Source organism: Lissotriton helveticus, chromosome 4_1 (genome assembly GCF_964261635.1).
Source record: "Lissotriton helveticus chromosome 4_1, aLisHel1.1, whole genome shotgun sequence".
NCBI lineage: Eukaryota > Metazoa > Chordata > Amphibia > Caudata > Salamandridae > Lissotriton > Lissotriton helveticus.
In genome coordinates this window covers 1,513,862,617-1,513,886,026 of record NC_136063.1, presented here as the reverse complement: position 1 = coordinate 1,513,886,026, position 23,410 = coordinate 1,513,862,617, and the positions used below count along the sequence as shown (strand labels likewise).

Genomic DNA, 23,410 nt, shown 5'->3' with positions numbered 1-23,410 from the left:
TGAGCTATATCCTGGTAATAGTCGATTTGTTCTGCTGCTGGGTTGAAGCTTACCAAATCAGAAGATGTGATAGCCTTACTGTTGCCAAATTGTTACTGAGGGAATTAATTCCTAGGTTTGGCCTAATGGTTTCTCTAGAGTCAGATCACAAGATTCACTTTAAAAACAAGATAATGAAGTTATTGTGTGTAGCACTAGAAAGAGTACCAATTTCACTGCTGTTACAGGGCAGAAGCTTCTGGTGTCTTGGAGCAGATACAAGGCACTCTTAAATTGCAATTGGCCAAGGTGTGCAGGTCTACTTCCCTGAAATGGCCAGATGACTTTCCCCTGATGAGGAGAGCTATGAGACCTCCTCAGTACCTGCAGCTGTGTTTGTGAATATAAGGGATGATATGATTCTTCCCTACTGTAAAAAATCGGCTGATGTGGTGCATTCTGTCTCTCATGGTTACTCCACTTCAAAACCAAGATTTAAGTCCAGTAAACTGGGTCCTGGTGAAGAAACACTCCAGGAAGACTTGCTTGGAGCCAAACTGGCGAGGAACATTCCAGGTCAAAGTGAAGTGATGTGCAGGGGGTGGGCTGAACTGGATCGATGCCTAGCACAAAAAGTGAGTGAGACAAGCTGGTGAAGAAGTGGTGACAACAACCACTGATTCGCAGCTGAGTCAAACTCGAGCACAAAATAAACTTTTGAAAGGAAAGCTAAAATGACACACAAGGGTCATAAAGTAAAGTCGTTGCAAGTGCACAGCCTGTGGTGAATAAGCTAACATAACCGCAGAACACTGAGCAGCTAAAAACAAGAGTTTCCACTGTGAACTGAAACAAAGTGCGAGCATTTAGGTTGGTAGAGCGCAGAGCAAATAAAAATGGCCGAAAAAGTAGTGAAAGACTGAGAGCTGAGACTGAGAAGAACATATGCCAGAAACAATCAGAGAAGAAATAGAGACAATCAAAGTGACAGTGAAAAGCGAGTAGTCAGAAGATCAAAGTGACAAAGAGTACCTAATCAAAGGTATTTGGCTCCTGAGTGGACTTACTTACATAAAGCAAGCCTTAACTGAGAGCTCATGAAAGTGAGAATCAACAAGGTGCTTTGAAAACCCCCCACAACTAATGCTACTATAATTAAAGCCTGATTGATATTTTTGATGACTGTATTCCAGTGACATACGTTCTAATGTCAAAGTTTCATGTTTTGTATCCTGAGTATCCATTGAATATATTAGGTTCACAGGTTCCAGTAGAAGAGCAGAACGTTTGTCCCTTAGTGCATCCAGATGAAGATTGTAGGTTTCTAATCCTGAAGTCAACTAAACTAACAGACTTACACTAGTAACAAACTGAACGTTTTGCTGATTTGCACAGTAGTTACAACAAGTAGTTTTCTGATTTCTTTGTTATTTCAATCTGATTTGCGAGAAACTATGGCATTCTAATAAAATTAGTAGTATTTGTTTCAGTCACACTGATGATTGGCTTACTCTTCTGCCGATTATGCATTAACCGAAACTAAACCTGAGATGGCTTGATTAGAAAAGCAGCATATACTTAATATGAAGATGTTTCACAAAGATGGTTCACAGGGAAACTTTTCAGGAAATGTATTCATTAGACAGCTACATAAGTATTCCAAAGTTATGAGTGCGAAAACGTGCTACATGTGTACATACTTACCAGCATCAATTGCAGCTGGTGTGACATACCATCAGAATGGTAGGGCGGCGCATATCATACAGTGCTTCTACGCTGCACGCCTTACGACCCACTTTTAATCCATTCTGTATTAATTCAGTCCCTCCTTACCTCGCTAATAGAGGCTGCAAAACCTGCGATTGGGGTTCTCCTCCTCCCAGTTTCAGCAAACAGCAGTCTCATCACACTATGAAAATGTTTCTTCTTAATTGTCGCTCCCTCCCAAAACACCACACTGAACTGGCATTATTGATTGAGGAGTACAACCCAGAAGCCCTCTTTTTAACTGAGACCTGGCTTCAGTTCCAAAATGATCCTACAGTAGTATGGGCTATTCCCCAAGGCTATAACCTTAAGCGCCTTGATCGCCAGTCAGGTAGGGGTGGAGGATTGGCTATTATTTATAAGGACATTTACAGCTGTCGTGTTACCCCCTCGACTACGTCATCATGTGAGAGTCTATATTTTTCTCTGGACTTTACCCCTACAAGCACTTTTTCTGGAATCTTGGTCTATCGACCACCGGGCTCTCCCGGCAACTTCATCGCCGATATAACAGACTTAGCTGCTAACGCAGTGCTTACTTCAGCCAACTTCACTCTGTTAGGTGATCTAAATTTGCATTTAGATGATCCCCTCGATGTTTCTGCTAATAACCTTCGTTTAAATCTTCAGGCCATTGATTTGACCCAAAAGGGTTTTCAGACGACACACAATAGGGGTCACCTTTTAGATCATGTCTTTAGCAATTTAAACAACCTATCAGTGGAAACGCCGGTGCCACTGCCTTGGTCCGATCATTTTTTAATTCCTCTCACATGGTCTACTAACACCTCTATTACCGCTCAAATCCATGATAGGCATTGGGGTAGGAAATGGAGTGCTCTTCCGCTTCTTAAATGGGAACAGGCCCTCTCTGAACAGCCACCCCGAAAAACTAAGAATCCCGACTCGGCGGCTCTTGATTTTAATAACTGGATTTCCAGTACATTAGATCAAGTCCTCCCCAAAGGTTCTTTGCAAACAATAAAAAGACCTAAAGTTGCCCCATGGTACTCTCCTGCCCTTAGGATGTTGAAACAAGCCTGCCGAAAAGCGGAGAGAGCATGGAGGCAAGACCGCTCTAATTTTAAGAAATCAGGTTATACATCGGCAATAAGGCACTATAAGAACGAGATAAAACTTGCTCAAGCTGAGTTCTATGAAATTAAAATTAATATGGCAGCCAACTCCCCCAGGGAAATTTTTAAAATCGCGAAATCTCTGATATCCCCTCCGTCCGAGAGACTGCCATCAGAGGGTGCACAGGCTCGCTGTGAGGATCTGGCCACTTTCTTCTCTCAGAAGATCCAGGCCATTTACTCCCAACTAGCGATAAATGGCGATGGTATATCTTTCCCCTCCACTTTGGATTCAGATTCGCATGTATCCTGCTCTTTAGCTACCTTTCCACACTTGGACTCCAATACTTTAGATATTTTGGTCCAGAAGGTTACCTCAGGATCCCCAAATGACCCAGCCCCGCCTCAGACCTTAGCGAAAGTGATTGACGCTATCCGCCCGATCATGCTGGAGGTTCTTAATACCTCTATTACCTCCAACTCTGTCCCATCCACTTGGAAGTGTGCGATGGTAAGGGCCTTGCTGAAAAAGCCGAACTTGGATTCGAACAATCTATCCAATTTCCGCCCTATCTCGCTGCTTCCGTGGATGAGTAAGCTGCTGGAGAGACATATCAACAAAACATTAGGGGACTATTTAGAGTCCAACAAGCTTCTACAGGTCTCCCAAACAGGGTTTCGTCCTCACCACGGTACAGAGACCGCCCTTCTGGCAGTTACAGAGGCAGCCAAAGTCACAATGGACCAAGGTGGAAAAACAGCTATTATACTTCTGGACCTCAGTGCCGCGTTCGACACTGTTAACCATGCCACATTATTACATCGCTTGAAGGGCATGGGGGTGTCGGGCGCGACCTTGATGTGGCTGACCTCTTTTTTAGAGGAACGCTTTTTCCAGGTATTTGAGGGCGAGGTGGCATCATCAAAGCATCCCCTTAGCTGTGGGGTTCCGCAGGGCTCCTCCCTGAGCCCCACACTATTTAATGTTTATATGCAGCCTCTAGAGAAGATAGTCCTTCCCTTTGGTGTGCGGATTGTCACCTACGCAGACGATACCCAACTTGTGGTCTCCTTGGACCACGAGGAGGGCTCGTCTAACACCTTGGGCCCTTGTCTAGAGGCTGTCGCCGGGTGGATGCAACTCTCCCACCTCAAACTCAACGGGGAGAAGACCGAGATTATGCTACTAGGTAACTCTTCTCCCACCTCCCTGGCGTCTAACTGGCCTTCGTGTCTTGGCGCTCCCCCTCCTCCTAAAGACCAGATAAAGAGCCTAGGAATCTGGCTTGACAGAGCGCTTGATTTCTCAGTCCAAGCTACTAAAGCTGCCTCCGCATGTGTGGGGCTAATGAAAATGCTCCGGAAAGTGCTCCCCTTACTTCCATTCCAGGTGAGAAGGGTCATGGTACAGGCCCTGATACTCTCTCGCCTGGATTATGGAAATGTTTTGTATCTAGGAGCCCCGGCAACAGTAACAAAAAAACTCCAAGTCACTCAAAATTGTGCAGCGCGTCTATTGTTTAACATCCCTCGCTGGCAGTCAGCGAGGACTGCCCTAAAAGAGCTTCATTGGCTCCCAGTGGCCGCCAGAACACAATTCAAGGCCATGTGCATCCTGCACAAATCTTTTCATCTAACCGGCCCGGCAGTGCTGTACCCTTTAGTGTTACCGTATGCGCCGTCTAGAACCCTTCGTTCAGCTTCACTGCATTTGGCAACTAAGTCAAAAATCAAGAAAGCCCGTTGGGGTGGCCGCTCTTTCACTTACACAGCGGCGAAGGCATGGAACTCCTTGCCTTTAACCCTCAGACAAAATAACAACTTGATGTCATTTAGGAGAGATTTAAAAACCTACCTGTTTTCAAAGGCGTACTAATCTACCCTGCAGCCGGACACAGTAATCAGTCTATAGCGCTGCGAGGCCTCCGGGTGGTTATGCGCTATATAAGTGTAATTTTTCATTTCATTTCACTTATCTTTTATGTATTCATTGTCCTGTAGTATCATTATGAGTCTGTTTTACCAATAAGCTTTCTCTGAATATTATTTTTCAAATTTTAACATGCTTTTAGATGTGCCTATGTTTAAACCTTTAAATACGATTGCTGGAGCCAAGTCCGTGGAGAAGATGAAAGATTATTTAAGGCTTATCACACCAATTTATGTAACTTTCCTGCCTAAGTGAGAAGGACTCTGTAGAAGAATTGGATGAAACAAAGGTGGAAATTGAGAAGAGGTTAAAAACGATTAAAGGTAGGTTGGGAAAAAATAAGAAGCAATGAGGAAAGAGTCAGAAATACATCTGAAACTTGGTCTAGATTTGCAGAAGGGAACATTGTGTTTTGTGAGACAGAAAGAGCAGGTGCATAGAACACAGATGGTAGGTTGAAGTTATTGTATAGGTTTCCAAGGTACAGGAAATCACTTTTTTTAGGGAGGGAACCTATTACTACAGGAGTTTAATAGGTGTGTGCGAGTGTGCGAGTGTACAGCCCCATTCAAGGTAGAACGGGGTGTGAGGCAGGGGTGTGTCTTGGCACCTCTCCTGTTCCCATTATATACTAATGCCCTGGAGCAGGAGTTGGTGTCACACACCAGGGACCCCTGATAGTTAATACGCAACAAATATCATCCTTATTATATGCTGACGACGTGGTATTAATGGCCCGTACCCAGATCGGCTTGCAGAGGGCGCTTACCTTCTATACCTGTTTTATGGATAAGCTGGGTTTAAAACTGAATGCTAGGAAAAGCTTTGTAATGTCATGTGTGAGGTGAAAAATAACGAACAAAAGCTATCAGGCAGGAGGGGATAAGGTGGAAACAACCAATTCGTTCAGCTACCTGGGCATTTTATTTGATAGATCCGGCTCCTGGGCCCCAGCAGTTAAAGCCTGGAGCTTACTTTTTATGACGTCTACTGCGGCCTTAGTAAACTTTTCAAAGAAACTGGGGAAAAGGCCACCAGAAATGTTTATAAAAATCTATCAAGCAAAATGCGTAAGCATAGCAGTGTATGGGGCTGGAATATGGGGTTTTCAAAACAGTTTTTCAATCCAATGCATAGAAAACGCCTTTTTAAGATTTGTCTTATCAGTCCCAACAAGTGCCCCGGTTTTTAACTGTCATGCTGAATTAGGGCTGGCTTATATTTCTTATTTAATTAAGGCCCAACCTCCACGGCTTTAGCACAGAATCTGGTCTACAGAGAGTACGGCCCTTAATAGAGAAATAATAAAAGACGCAATGAGCCTAGAAAATGCCCATAAAATTACATGGCTAAACTATATTAAAAATGGTATGAACAATATTGGTTATCCGGATTATTACACATCTCCTGATAATATGAGGTCTATCAGTCGAAAAGAGTTAAAAAAGTTTTGTATGAAACATTTGGAAGAAACAAGGCAAACCATCGAGTTGGTTAAACCTACGGTGGTTCTGCATCAAATCATCGTCATTACGTGTGATATTCAACCCTATCTGATACATGTCACGGACAGGTTTGGCAGATATCTATTGACCAGATTTAGATTCAGTACCTTCCACCGTTTGATTTCACTCCCTGTCATAAATGATTGGTATGGGGAACTCTGCTGCTGTCCTTGCGATAACATCTCTGTGCAGAATACTATACACACAACTCTCTTCTGTAAGTTCTACAACAGTGAAAGGGCACAGATGGTTAATACCCCTATTGAAAAAGGGAGAGTAGAGGCAATGCTGCCCTGCCTTTATGCACTTACAGATGCTGGGTAATTTTTACTGTATTGGATCAATGGTGGGCTACTTAAAGTGTGACGAGGGCCAGGACATTTTTAAACAGTTAAACCGGTGTATTCGTAGTGTGATGGCCCTCCTTATTGTGAAATGGATTAATTAGGCTAGCTCTGGCTAAACAGGAAATTATTGCACTTGCACTTTTTAAAGTTTTGATATATCACCTGCAACAACTATGTACAAATGAATTTTGTTTGTTTTTAATGATGATGATGTATTTTTATATGTATGCTTTTATGATTTAAAATGTTTAAATCGAATAAAGCTCTTTCTGATCTGAGTGGTTCTCTGTCATTGATCTGTGTAAAGCATTCTTTTCCATTCCCTTACTTGAGGATAGTAATTTCCTTTTTGCCATCTGATTTTTAGGAAACAATATGGTACAGTATTGAGTTTCACAGGGGGACACCAAGAGCCCCTCTAACATTACTCCGATACTCAAGAAAAACCTGCAGACTCTACCATTGCCTTGCAACTCAGTTCTGGTCCAATACATTGACAACATATTGGTGGAGTCAATAACACAATAACTTACAAACGAGGCACAGTTGCTTTACTGAATCATTTGGCAGAGAGCGGATGCGGATGTAAATGTACAGGAATTTATATAGCGCAAATCACCAAGCGGTTTCTAAGCGCTTGCTTAGGGAACCCGTCCTGGTATTCCCCTGTGAGATAACCCTGGCAGGGTATCCGCAAGGTGAAAGCCAGGCATCCCGCCACGAGGGGCTGTTGTGGAGATTAAGCAAGCTATTGCCCATAGTCGCAGAGTGTGAACCTGTGAATCGAGTAGGCACTGGAGCGAGAATTGTCGAGTCCATGGACATTTTAGGACTCAAGACCCCGCCGAGCCGGGAATTGAACTCTGATCCCGGGCTGACCTCTGCTTCCAGGTCTGCCTCCTCTAACCAGTGAGCCACACTTCTCCGGATGAATGAGCGCCTTCCCACAACTCGAAGAAAAACCCTGCAAACACCAACCATGTTTGATTATGAAAAGGACTTTGTATTATTCTGTCATGAGTGTGAAGGGTGCACATTGTTTGTTTCGACACTGGCCCACGGCAAGCAAAACAGCCATTGGCTTTCCTCTCTGCAACACTTCATCAAGTGGTCATGGTGCAGCTATATATTGAAAATCTGTTGCTAGAAGAGGGTGTCAGAATCCAGCGATACAAGAGCATTGTAATGGGCTGCTCACTTATTGTGATGGTCACACATTTAGTAGAGATTTTTTTGACCCGCACTTGTAAGCGGCACATGACAAGCAGAAGTCTCACCAAATATGAACAAGTGATTTTGGCAGCTAAAATGTATCTTTCAAAGAGATGTAATGTTCTAAATCCTGCTATTCTCTTGCCACTTCTAGAGAGTGATACAGAGGATGATGGGGGTCGACCATCTCTGTCTAGATGCTACTGAATTGTGCACCAAGTCAAAACCAGATATTCAAGGATTTCTCATGGAAGAACCCGATTTTACTTTGTTTGTGGATGGCTCTTGTTTAAGAGTTGGGCAAGGAATTGCGAGAGTAGGTTATGTTGTTTGCACTCTACTAGGTGTTGTGGAAGCCTCCAATTTGTGCAATGCAACTTCCGCACAGGTGGCTGAATTAACTGCCCTTGCCAGAGCATGTTGCATTTCCAACAGTTTGAGTATTACCATTTATACTGACAGTCAATTAAGTTTTGGCTTGGTCTATGATTGCAAACAGCTGTGTTCAGAGAATGGTTTTCTAACTTCCTCTGTTTCCTGTCTAAAAAACTGGAAATATGTCATGGATTGATTCAAATTCATGCAATCGCTTGGAGAAATATCATACAGTCTTGGGAGGAATTGTAAGACTTATAGGATGAACCCGCAGAAACAGAGAAAGGAAAGTTGGTGAGGTCTGGATGTGTGAAAAATCAGGACAAGGTTTGGGTTTCGACAACTGGGAGACCTGTTTTACCAGATGCTACGCTTTCAGGTATGGACAGGCACTTCCATGGTCATCTTCATACAGAGAGGGAGGCTATGATCCATCTCTGGTTTAATCTCCATTTTCGAGTCATTGCTGAGAGTTTGTGTCCCAGGTCCATTAATTGCCAGCAGTTATTACATGTGGGCAGGAGGACAGTCGTAACCATGAGCCACATAGGGAGATCAGGGGGCCGCTTTAACCATACACATTTGGAATTTGTACCGATGCCCATCTGTAATGGACTGAGCTATATCCTGGTAATAGTCGATTTGTTCTGCTGCTGGGTTGAAGCTTACCAAATCAGAAGATGTGATAGCCTTACTGTTGCCAAATTGTTACTGAGGGAATTCATTCCTAGGTTTGGCCTAATGGTTTCTCTAGAGTCAGATCACAAGATTCACTTTAAAAACAAGATAATGAAGTTATTGTGTGTAGCACTAGAAAGAGTACCAATTTCACTGCTGTTACAGGGCAGAAGCTTCTGGTGTCTTGGAGCAGATACAAGGCACTCTTAAATTGCAATTGGCCAAGGTGTGCAGGTCTACTTCCCTGAAATGGCCAGATGACTTTCCCCTGATGAGGAGAGCTATGAGACCTCCTCAGTACCTGCAGCTGTGTTTGTGAATATAAGGGATGATATGATTCTTCCCTACTGTAAAAAATCGGCTGATGTGGTGCATTCTGTCTCTCATGGTTACTCCACTTCAAAACCAAGATTTAAGTCCAGTAAACTGGGTCCTGGTGAAGAAACACTCCAGGAAGACTTGCTTGGAGCCAAACTGGCGAGGAACATTCCAGGTCAAAGTGAAGTGATGTGCAGGGGGTGGGCTGAACTGGATCGATGCCTAGCACAAAAAGTGAGTGAGACAAGCTGGTGAAGAAGTGGTGACAACAACCACTGATTCGCAGCTGAGTCAAACTCGAGCACAAAATAAACTTTTGAAAGGAAAGCTAAAATGACACACAAGGGTCATAAAGTAAAGTCGTTGCAAGTGCACAGCCTGTGGTGAATAAGCTAACATAACCGCAGAACACTGAGCAGCTAAAAACAAGAGTTTCCACTGTGAACTGAAACAAAGTGCGAGCATTTAGGTTGGTAGAGCGCAGAGCAGATAAAAATGGCCGAAAAGTAGTGAAAGACTGAGAGCTGAGACTGAGAAGAACATATGCCAGAAACAATCAGAGAAGAAATAGAGACAATCAAAGTGACAGTGAAAAGCGAGTAGTCAGAAGATCAAAGTGACAAAGAGTACCTAATCAAAGGTATTTGGCTCCTGAGTGGACTTACTTACATAAAGCAAGCCTTAACTGAGAGCTCATGAAAGTGAGAATCAACAAGGTGCTTTGAAAACCCCCCACGACTAATGCTACTATAATTAAAGCCTGATTGATATTTTTGATGACTGTATTCTAGTGACATACGTTCTAATGTCAAAGTTTCATGTTTTGTATCCTGAGTATCCATTGAATATATTAGGTTCACACGTTCCAGTAGAAGAGCAGAACGTTTGTCCCTTAGTGCATCCAGATGAAGATTGTAGGTTTCTAATCCTGAAGTCAACTAAACTAACAGACTTACACTAGTAACAAACTGAACGTTTTGCTGATTTGCACAGTAGCCACAACAAGTAGTTTTCTGATTTCTTTGTTCTTTCAATCTGATTTGCGAGAAACTATGGCATTCTAATAAAATTAGTAGTATTTGTTTCAGTCACACTGATGATTGGCTTACTCTTCTGCCGATTATGCATTAACCGAAACTAAACCTGAGATGGCTTGATTAGAAAAGCAGTATATACTTAACATGAAGATGTTTCACAAAGATGGTTCACAGGGAAACTTTTCAGGAAATGTATTCATTAGACAGCTACATATGTATTCCAAAGTTATGAGTGCGAAAACGTGCTACATGTGTACATACTTACCAGCATCAATTGCAGCTGGTGTGACATACCATCAGAATGGTAGGGCGGCGCATATCATACAGTGCTTCTACGCTGCACGCCTTACGACCCACTTTTAATCCATTCTGTATTAATTCAGTCCCTCCTTACCTCGCTAATAGAGGCTGCAAAACCTGCGATTGGGGTTCTCCTCCTCCCAGTTTCAGCAAACAGCAGTCTCATCACACTATGAAAATGTTTCTTCTTAATTGTCGCTCCCTCCCAAAACACCACACTGAACTGGCATTATTGATTGAGGAGTACAACCCAGAAGCCCTCTTTTTAACTGAGACCTGGCTTCAGTTCCAAAATGATCCTACAGTAGTATGGGCTATTCCCCAAGGCTATACCCGTAAGCGCCTTGATCGCCAGTCAGGTAGGGGTGGAGGATTGGCTATTATTTATAAGGACATTTACAGCTGTCGTGTTACCCCCTCGACTACGTCATCATGTGAGAGTCTATATTTTTCTCTGGACTTTACCCCTACAAGCACTTTTTCTGGAATCTTGGTCTATCGACCACCGGGCTCTCCCGGCGACTTCATCGCCGATATAACAGACTTAGCTGCTAACGCAGTGCTTACTTCAGCCAACTTCACTCTGTTAGGTGATCTAAATTTGCATTTAGATGATCCCCTCGATGTTGCTGCTAATAACATTCGTTTAAATCTTCAGGCCATTGATTTGACCCAAAAGGGTTTTCAGACGACACACAATAGGGGTCACCTTTTAGATCATGTCTTTAGCAATTTAAACAACCTATCAGTGGAAACGCCGGTGCCACTGCCTTGGTCCGATCATTTCTTAATTCCTCTCACATGGTCTACTAACACCTCTATTACCGCTCAAATCCATGATAGGCATTGGGGTAGGAAATGGAGTGCTCTTCCGCTTCTTAAATGGGAACAGGCCCTCTCTGAACAGCCACCCCGAAAAACTAAGAATCCCGACTCGGCGGCTCTTGATTTTAATAACTGGATTTCCAGTACATTAGATCAAGTCCTCCCCAAAGGTTCTTTGCAAACAATAAAAAGACCTAAAGTTGCCCCATGGTACTCTCCTGCCCGTAGGATGTTGAAACAAGCCTGCCGAAAAGCGGAGAGAGCATGGAGGCAAGACCGCTCTAATTTTAAGAAATCAGGTTATACATCGGCAATAAGGCACTATAAGAACGAGATAAAACTTGCTCAAGCTGAGTTCTATGAAATTAAAATTAATATGGCAGCCAACTCCCCCAGGGAAATTTTTAAAATCGCGAAATCTCTGATATCCCCTCCGTCCGAGAGACTGCCATCAGAGGGTGCACAGGCTCGCTGTGAGGATCTGGCCACTTTCTTCTCTCAGAAGATCCAGGCCATTTACTCCCAACTAGCGATAAATGGCGATGGTATATCTTTCCCCTCCACTTTGGACTCAGATTCGCATGTATCCTGCTCTTTAGCTACCTTTCCACACTTGGACTCCAATACTTTAGATACTTTGGTCCAGAAGGTTACCTCAGGATCCCCAAATGACCCAGCCCCGCCTCAGACCTTAGCGAAAGTGATTGACGCTATCCGCCCGATCATGCTGGAGGTTCTCAATACCTCTATTACCTCCAACTCTGTCCCATCCACTTGGAAGTGTGCGATGGTAAGGGCCTTGCTGAAAAAGCCGAACTTGGATTCGAACAATCTATCCAATTTCCGCCCTATCTCGCTGCTTCCGTGGATGAGTAAGCTGCTGGAGAGACATATCAACAAAACATTAGGGGACTATTTAGAGTCCAACAAGCTTCTACAGGTCTCCCAAACAGGGTTTCGTCCTCACCACGGTACAGAGACCGCCCTTCTGGCAGTTACAGAGGCAGCCAAAGCCACAATGGACCAAGGTGGAAAAACAGCTATTATACTTCTGGACCTCAGTGCCGCGTTCGACACTGTTAACCATGCCACATTATTACATCGCTTGAAGGGCATGGGGGTGTCGGGCGCGACCTTGATGTGGCTGACCTCTTTTTTAGAGGAACGCTTTTTCCAGGTATTTGAGGGCGAGGTGGCATCATCAAAGCATCTGCTTAGCTGTGGGGTTCCGCAGGGCTCCTCCCTGAGCCCCACACTATTTAATGTTTATATGCAGCCTCTAGAGAAGATAGTCCTTCCCTTTGGTGTGCGGATTGTCACCTACGCAGACGATACCCAACTTGGGGTCTCCTTGGACCACGAGGAGGGCTCGTCTAACACCTTGGGCCCTTGTCTAGAGGCTGTCGCCGGGTGGATGCAACTCTCCCACCTCAAACTCAACGGGGAGAAGACCGAGATTATGCTACTAGGTAACTCTTCTCCCACCTCCCTGGCGTCTAACTGGCCTTCGTGTCTCGGCGCTCCCCCTCCTCCTAAAGACCAGATAAAGAGCCTAGGAATCTGGCTTGACAGAGCGCTTGATTTCTCAGTCCAAGCTACTAAAGCTGCCTCCGCATGTGTGGGGCTAATGAAAATGCTCTGGAAAATGCTCCCCTTACTTCCATTCCAGGTGAGAAGGGTCATGGTACAGGCCCTGATACTCTATCGCCTGGATTATGGAAATGTTTTGTATCTAGGAGCCCCGGCAACAGTGACAAAAAAACTCCAAGTCACTCAAAATTGTGCCGCGCGTCTATTGTTTAACATCCCTCGCTGGCAGTCAGCGAGGACTGCCCTAAAAGAGCTTCATTGGCTCCCAGTGGCCGCCAGAACACAATTCAAGGCCATGTGCATCCTGCACAAATCTTTTCATCGAACCGGCCCGGCAGTGCTGTACCCTTTAGTGTTACCGTAAGCGCCGTCTAGAACCCTTCGTTCGGCTTCACTGCATTTGGCAACTAAGTCAAAAATCAAGGAAGCCCGTTGGGGTGGCCACTCTTTCACTTACACAGCGGCGAAGGCATGGAACTCCTTGCCTTTAACCCTCAGACAAAATAACAACTTGATGTCATTTAGGAGAGATTTAAAAACCTACCTGTTTTCAAAGGCGTACTAATCTACCCTGCAGCCGGACACAGTAATCAGTCTATAGCGCTGCGAGGCCTCCGGGTGGTTATGCGCTATATAAGTGTAATTTTTCATTTCATTTCACTTATCTTTTATGTATTCATTGTCCTGTAGTATCATTATGAGTCTGTTTTACCAATAAGCTTTCTCTGAATATTATTTTTCAAATTTTAACATGCTTTTAGATGTGCCTATGTTTAAACCTTTAAATACGATTGCTGGAGCCAAGTCCGTGGAGAAGATGAAAGATTATTTAAGGCTTATCACACCAATTTATGTAACTTTCCTGCCTAAGTGAGAAGGACTCTGTAGAAGAATTGGATGAAACAAAGGTGGAAATTGAGAAGAGGTTAAAAACGATTATAGGTAGGTTGGGAAAAAATAAGAAGCAATGAGGAAAGAGTCAGAAATACATCTGAAACTTGGTCTAGATTTGCAGAAGGGAACATTGTGTTTTGTGAGACAGAAAGAGCAGGTGCATAGAACACAGATGGTAGGTTGAAGTTATTGTATAGGTTTCCAAGGTACAGGAAATCACTTTTTTTAGGGAGGGAACCTATTATTACAGGAGTTTAATAGGTGTGTGAGGAAAATACATACATCCAGCTTGCAACAAACTGAGGTTGCTACCTAGATTTAGTGTTTGCTGCAGTGTATCATGTAGATTACATAGATGATAAGTGTTAGACTTGGCATCTTTGGTGTGGTTTTCCTGCCTTTTTTCCTCTACCCACTGTATCTGTGATGCTGTGCTAGATTTCGTTTTTACTGGCTTAGATGCTTTGGGCACTTTGCCAGTGCTGATCAGTGTCAAAGTGCAAGTGCTACCTGTGTGAATTATCATTACAATTCGTTCTCCCCCGATTGGCATATTTCCTTTATGGGTAAATCCCTAGTATAGTGCACTCAGTTTGCCAGAGCCTATAAATCAAATGCTACTAGTGGGCATGCAGCACTGACCACCCACATGAGTAGCCCTGAAAAGTTATCTCAGATCTGCCACAGCAGTGTCTGTGCACAGTTGTAAACTGCCATGTCGACCTGGCAGGTGCAGCCACTTGCCAGGCCATAACCTTCCATTTTCTTACATGTAAAACACCCCTCATTTAGGCCCAAGGTACCTCCATCGGCAAGGTGCAGTGCATGTGAAAGGTAGTACATGTACTGTTGTGTGTGGCATGTCCTGATAGTGAAATACTGCCAATTTCGTTTTTCACTATTGAATGCTATCTGTCCCATAGGATAGCATGGAAGAGACTGTGTAACATCTTATAGGTAAAACTTCCCATTGGGACAAGATAGAAAAATAAAGTTTAGGGTCTCTGAACTCAGAATTTAATAACACATCTTTTAGTAAAGATGGTTTTTACATTGTGTGTTTGAAAATGCCACTTTTAGAAAGTAGGCATTTTCTTGTCTAACCAATTTGTGGACATCTGCCTGTTTATGGATGGCTGTCTTGTTTTGGAGTGACAGGGGCTGGGGGTGTGCATTCACTGTAAACAGCCACCGGGGGGTTGAGATGTGCCTGGTCCTTCCTGGATGACCCAGAGCTCAGCTGAATAGACCGTGGCTGCATTTTGAGTAGTGGGAAGAGTTTTCCTTGCACCTAAATAGGGCATGTCTCCCTTGCACAAACCTCAGAATTTTAGTTAATTTCTGGACCCAAGAACCTTTGCCAAAGAGAAGAGCTGGAGAGCTGTGGGGAGGAGTACTGTCCCTTTGCTGTGTGCTGTTTGGGGTTGGCCTGCCAAGGAAAGGACAAAGACTAGACTTTGCTAAGAACCTGCTTGAAGAGGAATCTCCAAGGGAAGGTGTGCGCTGGCCTCCTGTTCTGAAGTCTCAGGGTCACAAAGTCTTTACCCCCACCCCCACCCCTGAACTCTATTGCTGAGAATTCTGACATGGCAGGGTTAACTATTCCAGTTTTGCGCTCTGGAGGTTGTTCCTGCTCTTATGAGCTGAAAACAACTTTAAAGAAGAAGCAAGAAAACCTGTTTCTGATGCCGTCAGCGACGCCGCTGCGACGTCGCTGCGACGCTGCTCTGATGCCACTGCAAAGTCGTGACTTGCTGCGAGGCCAGGGGCACCACTCGTGTAGTGCACAACGCACCGCTCGGCCTGCACCGCAGCTCCGACGCCCTTCGATGCCTAATGATGCCTGCAGTTATTAGCAATCCTGATGCCAGCACTAGCACAACTCTGTCCCCGTCAATGCTTTCCTCCTGTTATCGCGGTGCCGATAACTGCTGAGGGTGACTCCATGAACTTGCTGACTTCACATTGCCTAACCGGAACCGACGCCTCACCATCGACGCAACCGACTTCTCCTGTCCTAGATTCAACACGTCCCCTCCTCGAGGACACGATGCCTCACCTCCCCCGTGACAGCCAGGGAGCTGGCATCGGCACCGACGCCCCACCCCCACAACGGTGTATATCGTCATAGACTTCATTATCCACAGGTACTGTTTGTTTGGGGGTCTGTGTGACTCCGTGCCCAATGCCGCGTACCTCGTGGTCGGCGCCATACTTTGGATTTATTGCTGTCACAACAATTTAATAGCCCCAGGTGGAGCTTTATTTTGGAAATAACTCATTTTAAGTTCTATTGTACTACATGTATGTTGGATTTTGTTTGTCATTTTGGTGTTGTTGAGTTTAGATAAAATACTTCATTTTTCTAAACTGCTGTGGTGTCGATTTGTGGTTTTATCACTGTTATTACTGTGTGTTTTGAGTACAAATACCTTACACATTGCCTTTGGGATAAGTCTGTCTTCTCGTGCCAACCTAACAAAGGGTTGAGCAGGGGTTATTTAAAGTGTGCATCCCCCTTACACTGACTAGAAGCAAGGGCCCCTACTTGGACAAAGGTACATACCTCTGCCGATTAGTGACCCCCAGTTCCAACAATGTGGAAACAGTAACTCATGAAAGAGCACAGTGTAGTGCTTCACAAACTAGGAGGTGATATATTTGGTTCTATGATACCTCGGTGGGTATAGTTTTAAATTATTTGAAGATCAGAAAACTGTCTACCCTGCTAGATGATCTAGCTACTAACACAGCTTGAGTTTTATCGGCAATAAATACTGAGCTTATGGCTTTACGTGGAATGGGTTCTCAGAACAGGCTAGCTTTAGCTATCTTACTCGTTAGAGTGGAGTCTGCAGCATGTTACGTGTCCAGCTGTGTTGGACTTATATACCTGATACATGTAACAAACTTAATGGATATTATTACTCATGAGATGAAGGAGGTGGAGAAGACAGGAGCCTAGGAAGCAATGGGGAAAGGATTTTCAAAGATCGGTGAGTGGCTTAGTGGTATTGGTGAGAGGATATTAAAGAAGATACTAACCCCAAAACCTTTTGTGTGATATGCCTATTTCTTGTTTTAAGGAGGAAAAAAAGGATTTCTAATGATTTTTACAAGGGATGTGTCAAAGAGCAACAGAGAGAAGCAGCTGCCCGAATCAAGAGGGAGAAAAAGGAAACATGAAGAGCTGAAACTTGAAGACCTCCAGATTAAAATGTACTGTGAATTAAAGAAACTAGAGGAATCTAGACACATGCTGTGACAGTCAACATCTATGGTGTAAGGGGAAATTTCAGTCAATGAAGGTGAAATCTGTGGTAACGTCCAAGTCCCCATAGGGAGGGTCCAGAGGTTTTTATTCATATTAAATGATTTTACATAATATTGATTTTAACAATGGAACATGAAATACCATTAACTGTGTCTTTTTCAGTTGTAGATTGACCATTGCTGGTGTAGACCTGTGTTTAAATGGCTAACATTGGTTGCCAACTTGATTATGACACGTGTTTCAATGCTGACTTACTTTTGCATAAGAAGAAATGTTTTCTTTTTGTTGTAATCACTGCAGAATGTTCTAATTGGTATTAAATCCGCGAATGTACCTGAAGAGTACAGGCTGGTCCAATGTATCTCATTGTGTTGCAGATAAATGTAAGTTTGAGAGATGCTTAGAGAACCTGGGTTGTGTAGGATCCTGAGAAATTATTGAGTTTAAGATTGGGTCTTTCTACTCTAACCTGATTAGGTTGTTTCATGGGAATTATGTGTAGGTGAAGAGAATGCTCGAATTATGTGATTGTATCCAGTGCAGAGTAGGTTACAGTTCAGAATGCTTACAAAATGCTTAATGAGCAGAACCTTTTTCAAAATGCTTAATGAGCAGGACCTTTTCCAGAATTTGAATAGAGCAGGACAAAATAGGAGATGAGGGTGCTGTTTTAATGGAAGAACTGCTTTTACTTAACCTTTCCTTTCAGGTGACTTTATGATAGCTTGTCCTCTTACCGATACTACTTTGAGTGAATTAAACTTTATATTAACTGATGCATTCATATATTGTTTATTTATTGACACAAACTTGACTATTTGGACTTCTGTAAACGTGTAACCTTTAATAAACTATTAAGGTTTGAAACCTTACCACGCCTGTCTTCCTTGTGGGTCCTAATGTGCTTCACGTAATTTAAATGTATTACTTTTTTGCCCAGCCTCAGTTGTGAACTTCGATTAATCAGATAGCACTTTATGGGACCCAAATTTGCAGATAGAAAAGCATTAACACTGTTGAATCTGCTAGCTCATCAAACACCCTATATCTTCACTCCAAGTATCGAGACTACATGTATGCACCAGCACATAAAAGTTAGACCACTAACTAGTGTTATAGGTATCTTTTGAACTAACATTGAGCTCATCGATACCTCACAAGTGAAGTAGTAAAAACAGAGCGACAGACTTTCTTGACTGCAGAGCTTTCCCCACCGCAGATGTGGGTGTTTATGTTTTACCTGGAAGGGTAACCACTTTGAGATCAACATTCGGCAAATGTGTCAGACGTGCCCTAATAAGAAACAAACTCTGGATCTTGCAGTGCCCCAAAAATGCTACTGCCCAATATTCAAAATCTCAAGGAAGGCAACGATGGGCACCATATACTAAGTCACATGGAGTGCCAGAGATAGTTAATAATGTTACTAGGCAACGGTAGACACTGTTGGTGTCTTGGTGCTACATGTACCTGTGAGTTCAGGATCATCAGTCACTAAATCATGCTGCAACCTTTCTATCCAACTAGAAAAAATACGTTTTTTAAGTCTCCTTTTGTCCGACTCCTTTAAGGTGACTTGAGGAGTGCCTAACATGCTTAATCTGTAGCTCTGTAAACTGACGACACTATAACGTTTGAACCGTGCTATTTTTGAACTACCAGATGTTTTCATCCACCACGATCATTCAATCTATTTGCTGACTGTCTGCACGCCATCGAGAAGTGAACATACACCAATTAATTAAGGTAAATTAAACGCTAGAAACTGTTGGGAGATTTCTTCTTTTTCCTTGAATTTTCTTAGCAGCCATAAACCAACATATGTGAAAATGGCAAACTATACTTCCCAGCATCCTGGAAATTAATTCAGAATCATAGGAACAATCAACTATCATATTCTTATAAACTTAACATAAAGATAAGCTTTAGGGATTCCATCCACTTTGTTTTTCCTCTTGGTGAAGTTTCTCTTCTCGGTCTGCTCCTACCTTGATGGAATTCTTCCTTCAGGAGGCTACTGGGTATTGGGCTGAGAGTAAGAGGTTTTAACAAAACTATTTTCACTTGACTGTAGAGATTAGGTGGGCTCAGCTCTTGGCCAACCTTTGAGAAGCTGCACAGCCCCAATTATGACATCCTGTCGAACTGCAAATGCGTTGTGGTACACCTAGGAGGTGGGAGATATGCTGCCAACCTAGAGCTTATTCTCAGCTAGCTTTTATGAGCAGTGACCCCATGCCACAGGCAAGAGGCTCTGTAAGCAGTGCAGCAGGGCCAATAATCTTTCTTCTATGTCTGTACTACACAGGCTTAAAATGTTCCATCAGTAGACTTCAAACATCAGCCAGTACAAATGATTAAGAGCTGTTACAGTTTCAATGAAAATCTAGATTACGCTCCGTTTTCTTTTTAATTCACAGTAGTACCCATGAGGCCCACCTACCGCTGCCCATATGTATGCCCTTTAGTCCCACTCTGTATATTAAGAGCCCTTAAGAGTCATAATTAGCAGCATTGTGGGCGGAGACTCTGCAGCTGAAAGAATATGTGAGTGCCAAATTATTGTATTTTTGTCCCTGGAGGATCAGAAGGAGGAGGTGTAGAAGTAGGAGGACCTTCATCCTTATGGGGACAGGAGTAGCAGAGGCCACTGACTCCTCCATACTAAAGGCAGTAAATGAGGCCCCGAAGCCACATGAGCAGACAACTCTTGATACTAGAGGCTCACAAAAATGAATGCCTAACTTTTAAGGAAGAAGAACCTCAAGGCCCCGAGACCTTAGATGTTCAGTGCCACCATCAGCGAACAGGCTTGCAAAGGTAGAGGAATTCTTGCAGGTACCTGGATGCCTTTGTTAGCTTAAGAGAGTTGTTTCTAAGTTGGACTATATACTATCCAACTGGGAGGTTCTTGCAACTCGGTTGTGTATAAAGCTGATCTTGCCATGGGAGAGCCCCCTTCTTAAGGATGGAAGGACAGAAGAAGACGATTCTGTGAACAGGTCTAATGAAGAGGCAGGCTTTACTAAGCCATGGCAACCGGTGTTGGGCATCAAGTAGAGCCATGGAAAGAACCTTAATCAAGATAAAGGTCGGGGTTCTGACTTGTTTGAACCAGATAACATTTACTACCTACCCTAAGTCCTGGGACTAGACCCCAGCAACAAGGTTTTTGCCTAAAATGAACAAAAATCTGTGCAAGCCATGAGACAATGAGGTGTGGGCCATTTTATGGAGGACTTCCATTCCCCATCCCTGGAAAGCAATGTAGACCTTCTCTCAAAATTGATATAAATATGGCCACATTTCCCCTAAATTTGCAAAAACGACAGAGAAGAGTATAGATCAATCATAGAAAAATTGCCAGAACTATCTCCTGAACAGTGTGTGTGTGGCAGAACAGGCCAAGAATTCAGACAATCTTTACCTTCCCAGGCATGCAATTTGATTTTTAGGAAACACCAAATGTGCGTTATCGACAGAAACATCCCACTCGCTGCTGAGCCAAGCAAACATTAAGTTAGGGGACTTAGCCCCAATAGAGTTAAGTCTTGTGGCCCAAGGATATTTGTTCAGTGAACATTCCATCCGACAGTCAGGCAATGGTTGCCTCCACTTTTACTTCTTTAGAAAAGGTACAGGAATCATTCGAAATGCTTTTTATTGTGCTTGGTCAATGGAAGGACCCCCTCAACTGGCTGAGTATCTCCCCAAGTGTCCCAGAAAGTTTAATCTATAAAAGAGCTAACCCTTAGTGGGGCAAAAAGCACTTTGGGGGAGTGGTTCTTCCCTTTGAGTGGTTCAGGACGAAGATGCTGCATTCAAGAGGGATTGTGAGGTGCTCACAATTCCCCAAGACTAAATTTATGTAAACATTCTCCATTTTTCGCAACTAAGAACATGGGAAAGTTTGGCGTCATTTGCCCAAAGCTGGCTCAGATTTAATATGTGTGGTTATATACGGTTCCATGATGAAATATCGATTACTAAAACATCGACCTACAAAAATATCGCCACAAATACATCGTCTACAAAAATATCGTCACCATATACTTAAACAAGAAATTACACAAATATCGATATTTTTTTATCGACTACTCTAATATCGTTAACAATTATATCGACTACATAAATATCGACTACTACATTATCGACTATCTTTAAAATAACATTACCTTCTACACTAATATCGACTACACAAATATCGACTACCTTTCTACTTATATTAATATACAAAAAATATCGTCATTTTCTTTATAACATTATATACACATTACCTTTCTATTATTCACTTTTTCATAATAATTAAAAATCAAAATAAGCTTTTCTAACATATATGTATATACACTATGTATGTTTTATTTATATATAATAATAAAAAGATACATTAGTAATATAAAGGATGTATGACGTTACAACGCATACTTTTACAACGCATACCTTTGCAACGAAATTTTTACAAGACAAATACTAATACAACGCATGAATTTACAACGCATGTTTTTACAACGCAGGTACCTTTACATTGCATACCATTACAACATAAGTATTGGTAAGTATATATTAATTTTGTTAATATAAATTAATTGAAAAAAATAAATTGTAAATTAATTTAATATAAAATCATTTAATTTAATTTTTTTTTAAATTTATATATAATTTTATTTTTTTCTATCCTGTACCCCTGTACCCCAAAAACTCAAAACTGACCCTGAACCCTAAAAATACCCCTTTACCCAAAAACTGAAAACTGACCCTGAACCCTAAAAATACCCCTTTACCCAAAAACTGAAAACTGACCCTGAACCCTAAAAATACCCCTTTACCCAAAAACTGAAAACTGACCCTGAACACTAAAAATACCCCTTTACCCAAAAACTAAAAACTGACCCTGAACCCTAAAAATACCCCTTTACCCAAAAACTGAAAACTGACCCTGAACCCTAAAAATACCCCTTTACCCAAAAACTAAAAACTGACCCTGAACCCTAAAAATAGCCCTTTACCCAAAAACTGAAAACTGACCCTGAACCCTAAAAATAGCCCTTTACCCAAAACTGAAAACTGACCCTGAACCCTAAAAATACCCCTTTACCCAAAAACTGAAAACTGACCCTGAACACTAAAAATACCCCTTTACCCAAAAACGAAACACTGACCTTGAACCCTAAAAATACCCCTTTACCCAAAAACTGAAAACTGACCCTGAACACTAAAAATACCCCTTTACCCAAAAACTAAAAACTGACCCTGAACCCTAAAAATACCCCTTTACCCAAAAACTGAAAACTGACCCTGAACCCTAAAAATACCCCTTTACCCAAAAACTGTAAACTGACCCTGAACCCTAAAAATACCCCTTTACCCAAAAACTGAAAACTGACCCTGAACACTAAAAATACCCCTTTACCCAAAAACATAAAACTGACCCTGAAGCCTAAAAATAGCCCTTTACCCAAAAACTGACAACTGACCCTGAACCCTAAAAATACCCCTTTACCCAAAAACAGAAAACTGACCCTGAAGCCTAAAAATAGCCCTTTACCCAAAAACTGAAAACTGACCCTGAAGCCTAAAAATACCCCTTTACCAAAAAACTGAAAACTGACCCTGAAGCCTAAAAATACCCCTTTACCCAAAAACTGAAAACTGATCCTGAACCCTAAAAATACCTTTACCCAAAAACTGAAAACTGACCCTGAATACTAAAAATACCCCTTTACCCAAAAACTGAAAACTGACCCTGAACACTAAAAATACCCCTTTACCCAAAAACTAAAAACTGACCCTGAACACCAAAAATACCCCTTTACCCAAAAAATAAAAACTAACCCTGAACCCTAAAAATACCCCTTCACCCAAAAACGCTAAACTGACCCTGAACCCTAAATATACCCCTTAAAAAAAACCAAACATTTTACATTTTAAATATAATTATATACTTACAAATACTTACGTTGTAATGGTATGCGTTGTAAAGGTACCTACGTTGTAAAAACATGCGTTGTAAATACATACGTTGTAATGGTTTTAGCGTTGTAAAAGTTAAGTTGTAAAGGTGGTAAACCAATATAAACATTACCAAACACTATCATACACTCTTATCGGATTACTTTAAATAACATTTCACTAATTTTAACATTGTAATAAATATTTACATTTAAAATAAAACACATATAATACATTTTGTAATTAAAATCGAAAACAATTATTGATGCTACAAACTCTTTACAAATTAACGGCTTTCAAATTCAAACTAATGTTCTCAGCCAATGAATTTAAAATATATGTAATTGAACCAAT

The 23,410-nt window shown here is 42.3% G+C and overlaps 1 protein-coding gene across 1 annotated transcript in view; it reads right to left on the bottom strand.

The window, feature by feature from the left end:
- The window catches only part of SPMIP7 (sperm microtubule inner protein 7), a 258,909-nt gene that overhangs the window by 158,907 nt on the left and 76,592 nt on the right, over positions 1-23,410 (bottom strand). The gene's annotated exons all lie outside the window — the stretch shown is intronic.